Below are 7,849 nucleotides of genomic sequence, written 5' to 3'. Positions count from 1 at the left end.
ATATTGTTCAGGTAGGCCAGAAGGGAACAGGAGTGGCTTCTGCAGAGATGTAATGCCTGGACCATGGCAAAAGATAAACCCTTTCATGCAACCACAAGGCACACAGATGGGGATTTTAGACACTGCCTTCAGACCACTGGGCTTCTTCTTTATATAAAAATCTCTTACTCCTGTGTCAAATACTAAATCTGCCTTGATATGTCCAAAATCTACCTTAGAGTAAGTATGTGTAGTCATCTATGAATTAAGCAGAGAAATTAATTATTAAAGAAAATTTTGCAGGAGTTATACTTCTCTAAGTGCCCAGGTGCCACTTTTCTCCTTCATATCTCATTATACGTACATCTTCAAGAATCATTTATATTTTAAGAAGGCCATTCTCATGATGTAAGTGGACTTACTTAAGGAGGTCTGACTATGTGACTGCCTCCTGACTTCTGTCCTAAGAATTTCACACTTTCATACTGCCTTGTGGAGGCTTGGCAGTACCTGGCTCTGGGGGCACTGAGAGCCAGCATTGCATGGCCCCAGCCTGCACTTCCCTACTGTGGTTATTGTCTGGCTCCCAGGATGAACCTAAGCCCTACTTCCCAGAGGTAAAAAGCAAATATTTTCACCTAGTGTACCAGAAGCACCATGAAAAATAAGAGATACCAATCCATGCTTTAAGGTTTCAACTTCAATCAATCATAGCTAGTCAATCTGCCATGGGCACACTGCCAGCAACCATTTAATTTGTCTTACCTCCCCCTCTCTTTGGCCCCATGCCGGATGTAGGAAAAATGGCCTCATGCCCATGGGGAAGAGGCGTGTTGATGTCAGGCTGGGATCTTTGGTGGTGCCACAAACACAATGCATACCATTGAAAAGAGCAAGTCAGTCTTGATGCTTGTTCAGTTTTGCAGTTTCCCTCCTCAAAACACTGGTTTTGAAAGCTGTGAATGGAGAATGGTGTTAAGTGAAATAATAGTGTTGCGATTACTTAGTTCTCACCTCAGGGTATTCTTGTCCTCACAGCTGTTCACAGTAGACAGCAGCAGGGATTTGTCACATACACGAGGTACTAACGTGCTACCCACCTTGCAGACACTTTTGGTTTTGTGTGGAGCAGTTGTCCCCTCCATGTCTGGGTCATAGCTCTAGCACTGTGTCTCATACACCTGTGCTTTACTGTTGCATTCACATCACTCATTCTAGATTGAAGAATTTATATTAATTTTGTGTACAAATGGTAATACCATAAGGAAAAAGTTACAGGTCACTAGACAGTTCTTGACAGTGCTTAGTATCAACCAGCTGAAGGGTTTTCAAGATTGCCATTGATAATATGTTTGAAGTCTGATTCCAGATTCTGACTTCAGCAAGAGATGTGGTTGTAAAGTGCTGTATTCAGTTTCAACCCTTCATTTTCTTATCCCTATGACACAAGGTGCAGGGGTTTCTTCATCTTCAAGGCAAACTATGCTCAGCAATACAGCAAAGTGAAATCTAATCTAATCCACACCTCAGTTGTTAGCTTTGGCAGTAGAAGACATATATATGCATATCAGTGATTTCTTCAAATTCTTTATCCCACTTTTGTTCATGCAACGTGTGGTATCCCCACCATAACGATACTTCTGTCAGGCCCCAAGCTAACTCAGAAAAATCTGTGTTACATTTTGCAAGGTAGACAAGCACTCCAGCTGCTCTGTGTTATGTCTGCAGTCTGTGTCTTCCCTAAACTGTCACCCAGTTGCCTACACAGACCTGGCTGAGAGTCAGGTCAGGAAGGAAATATAGGATATTATATCAAGTAGGCTTCCAAAAAGGGGTGCTGGAGCAAATGGCAAGCTGAACAGACAGATGCATAAAGCATTTGTGCAACTGCCTGCGTGTGAGCTAAAGCTAAACTATGCAATAAATTGAAGCACCTGTTCAAGCATAGCCTGAATCCTAGGTCTTCCCTGAGGTACACTGACTACTGGGCAACAAGGGAGGGATGGCAAACTGCTGTCAACTATTGCCAAGCTTACCTTAGTAAAGCTCCTTCCTGGTGGCCAATACTTGCCCACACCTCTGTCAGCCCCACTGATGCTACATGCAATCACTGAAACTTGCTCTCAACCATGAATATTTTATGTATTCTCATATAAAGCAGAAGAGCTTTGTGAGGGCAGAGACACATGTACTGGAAATGTCTGTTGCTGGGGGTTCAGACACTGGGAGGAGACTCCTGCATTGGCTGGCCAGGGATGCAAACCTGCACCCATGGGCCAGGGCCAGGATGAAGGCTCAAGGAACCTTCTCACCTTGGCTAAGCCTGAGCAGTGTCTGTGTGTGCTGCATCACAAAATACCTCTCTCTCTCAGGAAAGCAAGCACCATGTGCCTTAGACACACCCTCAGGTAGGGGAGATCGTACACATGAAGTAGTTGCATATATAGGCTTAGTCCCCTGAACTGTGTTTGCTCAACATTAGGTGATGTTCAACATCTGGTCTAAAACCCCAGCCCTTCATATGGAAGTGCACTCTGGACAAGTTTCTTCTTTTAACTGGAAACTCTTCTTTCTATCATCCTCACAATAAAATTCTGGGAGCTGAATCATTAGTTGTTATATAAGCAAACAGACTTGTGCACTTTGGTGTTAAAATCGTGAGAAATTATGAGATGGCTGGAGATGTGAGTCGTCAGGATCTGAAAAGTTTTGGAATGTTTGCTGACCCCCTGCAAGCTGTGAACTTTCCTTGTCCCTTGGCGTTTAATTCACAGCTGACAGCAGAAACTGTCTGCAGTTTGCCTGTGGACACAGGCTGAGACAGACAAGTCTGGTCTCAGGAGGTTCCTCTTTTCTTATGAGGAAATAAGCATTTCTGCCTATTCACCCTGGGGTGTAAGGATGACATTTTGTTTCCAGGGGAGTCAGGGTTTTGTCCCAACTATCCATAATAGTATTTGGCTCTCTAATTTTTTCTGTATTATGAAAACAGGGAAATAAGAAGATAATGATCTAAGTTTGTTTGCAATATGTAAAAAGTTCTACAGATAATATTAATTTCATAGCTATTAAATTATACATTTGTATAGCTGTATGCCTGTATGTATATTTTTTCATATAATAGAAATTAACTTCCCTCAAATACATGCAGTAGTTTGAAATATGTACAGTCTGAAATATGTACGGTAGTGGAAATATGCTACAGGACACAGATGCTATTCCACATGATGCAAGGATTCTAACAGGCATAAATAAGACAATTTTAAAGGAATTTTATATATTCTAATTAACCCATAGCTTTCCACATTATTTTGGTGTTTGATGTGCAGGCTGCAAATTTCCTTTCCTCTCTTCATTGCCCTGGTGTTATTTCAAGAGGTTGAAAGTACATTGACAGAGATTGCAATTTTCCAATGTTCAACATTTCTATTTTTAAAATCAGCAGCAGTGATTTTAAAAGCACCTAGCTTTTAAGGCAGTATTTGCCAAGCTTGTGAAAGCTGAATTTCTCTTCTAGAAAATAAAATTTTCTCCCTCTCCTGGCACTCATTCCCTGTAGGTCTGAATTCATATACCCTAAGACGTTGCTGCTAGCCAGTGCATGACCATACATTGCCTCTTCAGTATGGTATTCTGGTAGAAACTGTGCTAGGCTCCAAAGCAGATCTTGAGCAGTAAGACTTGTAAATTTTCAAGGTAAGATTTAAATGTAGCAAAATCAACTACCAGAGTAAATTTTACTACCAAAGCAACATTTGCAAAATACGAGATTGTCTCAGATTCACGAGAACAGTGGTTTAAAGTTGACAGTTGTCTAAGTAAGACATTAAAAAAAAAAGGCACAAAAAATAGATTAGCTTTACAAATTATCTGGCTTAGCTTGTGGTACTTTAACTATTCTATTATTTGGTAAAGCCAGGTGTGTTCATTTTGCTAGTCATGCTGGGATTGAACAGTGCTCTGCCATGGTGTGATCTATCAGAGACATGTTGGGAATGTACTGTGATTTTGTTTACACTTGATTGGTTTGACTAATACTTATGCTCTGTTAAACTTCAGGTTATGCCCTTCTGACACCAGAAGCCTCCGGCGTCTCTCAGTCTGTACCCATTCTGGTATATTATAGATGTGAAACTTTCAGAACAGACTGCTCACAGTCTCCCTTGCTGCCCTTTTTTGAAACTACACAAATTATTACGCTGTTATTTTGCTTTCTTAGCTCCCAGGCCAAGGAAAAGATGGGCCCAACAGTGTTGATAAACAGAATTTTAGCTATTGAATTTGCAAGATTTCCACAGTGGGAGGAATAAAATATACATTACATCCTCTGCTTTCCAAGTATAGAACAGATTATTTCACCTACAGTGAAACCTACTAGGCTAATCATGATACTTGGAAGTATGCATATTTAACTCCCAGGCATTTGCACAGACCTCTCTGCTAATTAATTGCAGCGAAAAACAACAGAACTGATCAGCTAGAGAGCACTCTGGGTGAACAGAATGTTCTAAAGGCTCCAGGGAGTTCAAAAAAGTTGGAAGTAAACATCTATGTGGCAAAGCTACTTTTCCTCAAATAGATGGCAGTAGAAAGGGGTGCCCAGGGGTAATTGGATGAATACTCCATTTATCTTAAGCCTCAGCCAGCACAATCAGAGAGAGCAAACAAAACAGAGTATGAGTGCTAGGCAACGGTCTGGATTGCAGCGTGCCACATGCTGCAGCTCTCACAGAAGCTGCTGAGTGGCTGGGAGCAGGCGGGTAGTATTTCAGTCCTTGGCTTCAGATGCAAGTACTGTAAGCATCCCTACATTCCAGTCAGCTGCAGCTGTAACTGTCACTGGAAGCCTGCAGAGGCATCGAGCTGTTCAGACTAGCCATGACCTTTTACACTGCCATATATATCCTGAAACCATTCTGTCTGCCAGAAAGAATCCCATTCCCAGTGTTTTCTGGCCACGTGGGTGTGTGTGTGAGTATGCATGCACGTTGTCACATGCTTACATGCTTTGGAAAGTTCTGCTCTCATTTTCTGCCTTCTAACCATTTCCATAAGCAGCTGGTCAGAGTCAAGCGTGTGGCTTTTTAGTTCTCTGGAGGTCGCTTCCTACTAAATCATGACTAGGGACTCTTTCCTTTGTCTGTCTCTGATTGCTGGCTTTAGCTTGACCCTGAAGAAAGACAGGGCATGGACAAACAGAAAAACTATTTCCAAATCTGGCTTAAGTCTACCTTAGGAGGCAGAGGGTTGGTGGTTTTTTTAAAATGACATGGGGTTCAGCTACTGAGTTTCACCTTGTGCAGAGGTGTCCCTGCCTGTCTGGTGATTTTCTGATAAGATTAGTCTCATTTCAGCAGTAGTTCTTCTCTTTGTGGAGCTGCTGTTGATCCTGGCCATCCCCTTGGCATTGCCCCACATCTTCCTGTCCAGACAGCCAGGCTGCTTGAGGAACGTCCAGAAGCTCTTAGCATTTGCCTTTGACAATGGGTTTCACATTTCTGCGTTAGTCTACAAGGGACACATAACCAATTCCTTCCTTATCTAGGCTGCTAGTTCCACTGCTGCAGGGTATAAGCATCTGTTCCATTTTCTTCTGCAAACTGGATGCATTTTACTGGGGCTTCTTGCATGCATGCCTCAGAAGATTCAGTCAGAACAGAGTGGAGAAGTTTGCTTAGCTTTTAATGCTAACTGTGCTGACCTCATTAAAGTTGTTCTCCACAGATTGCCTTAGTTTATTTAAGAATAATAATCTCTGGAATATATGCTACTAGTACCTTGGGTACCCAGGTACTGTCCTTGGTACCTTGGATACCCCTGAACTCTGGCTATCAGCCAGAGAGTGCAGTCAGACCATCCCCAGCACTGAAATCTGAGGAGAAGCTGCCTTATCTCTGCTTTGGGTTTTGCTTTTTTTCCTCCCATTTAGTGCTTACACCAAGTGAGATTGATGGTTTTCTGAGATGGAAGAGCGACTGCTTTTACTTTGCCCCTTCTCTAAGGGATAAATACAATGTAGGGCGAGCTGGCAGCTGCAAGACTTCACATTTTCCACACGTCAAGTTGATAGAGAAACATGTAAAATGAAAGCCAGAAATTTTGCAATAGGATTGTACTTTTAAGAGAAGAAAATCCCAGAAAATAGCTTATTCTAGTTGATATGTCTCATCATTTTTGCAGAAATCCTTATAGGCCCTGAGGCAGAACAAAGTAAAATTTAAAATCACAAATATTCATCTGCAAAGAAAGCCAAATAAACCATTACACATATGGAGTGTGTTAGCTCTGCTTTCCATTGTACAATGCCTGCAAGACTTTAAAAAAAAATATGTGTAGCCTTCTATGACACAAAGATCATTGTCTTAATTTAAAAGCTAAGCATGGCAAAGCATGGAGACATCTCTGAACACCTAAGCTGCTTTGGGGAGAGGGGGCTGAGGCTGATGCCAGAGAGCATTTTTCCAGTGTGTTGCCTTGCTTGCCTAGCCCTTTTGGCCTCACCACTACCTTTCCTCCTCTGTTTGTGCACTTTGGATTTACAGCCATTAGTAACGCACCTGCTTCAAACACTGCTGTTAAACCAGGTGACCATCATGCCTTGCCTGTGCCACCCAGGTCAGTATCCTTTCACTCAAGTCCATATGATGCTCAGCATCCCCAAGGTCTCTCCCCATCTCTGACCCTTTGTTCACTCCCACCAGGATACAAAGGGGACAGATGTTATCAAGGTAGAATTTGGAACCTCCAGAGAGAGAAGACAATGCGGATGCTGCTGCTTGCAGAGTACTCTGAGATGCAGGAGTCTCCTTTGCAAATGCAATAGTCATGGCAACGGTTTTCTTCAGCTTTTCCTGCAGAGCAGTAATTCAGCTTTAGACGTAATTCCATATATTTGATTTATAGTGAAAACTCTGGAACTCTTTTTCTTTTACCATTCCAAATGCAGGGGAGGGTTGCTCAGCTTGCTTTTCCAGCACTAGCATCAATGAGTGCACGAGCAGGATCAGGTCACAGCTGGATGAAATGCTTCTTTCTTAGACTTCTTTTTGGAAGGATACAAATTCCCACCCTTTGCCAGAGTATCCCTGCATACCCTTTTGAGTGCTGCATTCTGCTGCAGTGCTCAGGAAACTCTGCACGTAGCATGAAAGCAGCTGCCTGGGAGAGGTACAGCAGAGCTGCAGTCTGCAGTGAGTACAGCCTCAGACAGGTAACAGGATCTTCATTTGGCTGGAGTTGCAGCAGTAGTCAGCCAGCAGGTCACACACTAAGCATCCTGGTAAGTGTGGCAGGCAGATGGGCAGTGGTAAATAATGACAAGAAACACACCTCAGCATTGAAATGAGATGGTAGTTTTTATTTGCAGGCTCTTAGTGTTCAAGATAGCTGTCTGTGTGGTTCTTGAAGGCCCTATGCAGTGATATTAGCAGACAGTAACTCTTGTGGGAACACTTTTTTCTGAACTAGTTATTGAAAGAGAATAACACTGAAGTGTAAATGACCTGCGGACTTTAACTGTAAAAGATTGGCTGAGAGCTACACAGTAGGATGCTACCTGCAAGTATGGACCTCTCACCAGAAAAGAAACTGGTGGTTTCTGGGATCACACAGAAGGAATGATTTTATAGAGGTGGAAGAAATATCTAGCAACAACAATGCAACAGGTCAGGAGCCCAAGAACAGGAGTCTCTTGGTTGCTGAGGTTTGGGCCAAGCCTGTTTTTTTTATTTTGTAAACATTTGTCTGCATAAGATTTCAGGACAGGCCACATCTACCCCTGTTTCTCTTAGACATATTCCCATTTTCTTTTCCTTGTTTTCTTCACATAATCCCCCTATTAGTAATTTATAGACTGTATGCCATAGACATG

Source organism: Fringilla coelebs, assembly GCF_963513975.1.
Source record: "Fringilla coelebs genome assembly, chromosome: Z".
In the NCBI taxonomy this organism is placed as follows: domain Eukaryota; kingdom Metazoa; phylum Chordata; class Aves; order Passeriformes; family Fringillidae; genus Fringilla; species Fringilla coelebs.
Note: the sequence above shows the minus strand (reverse complement) of the source record.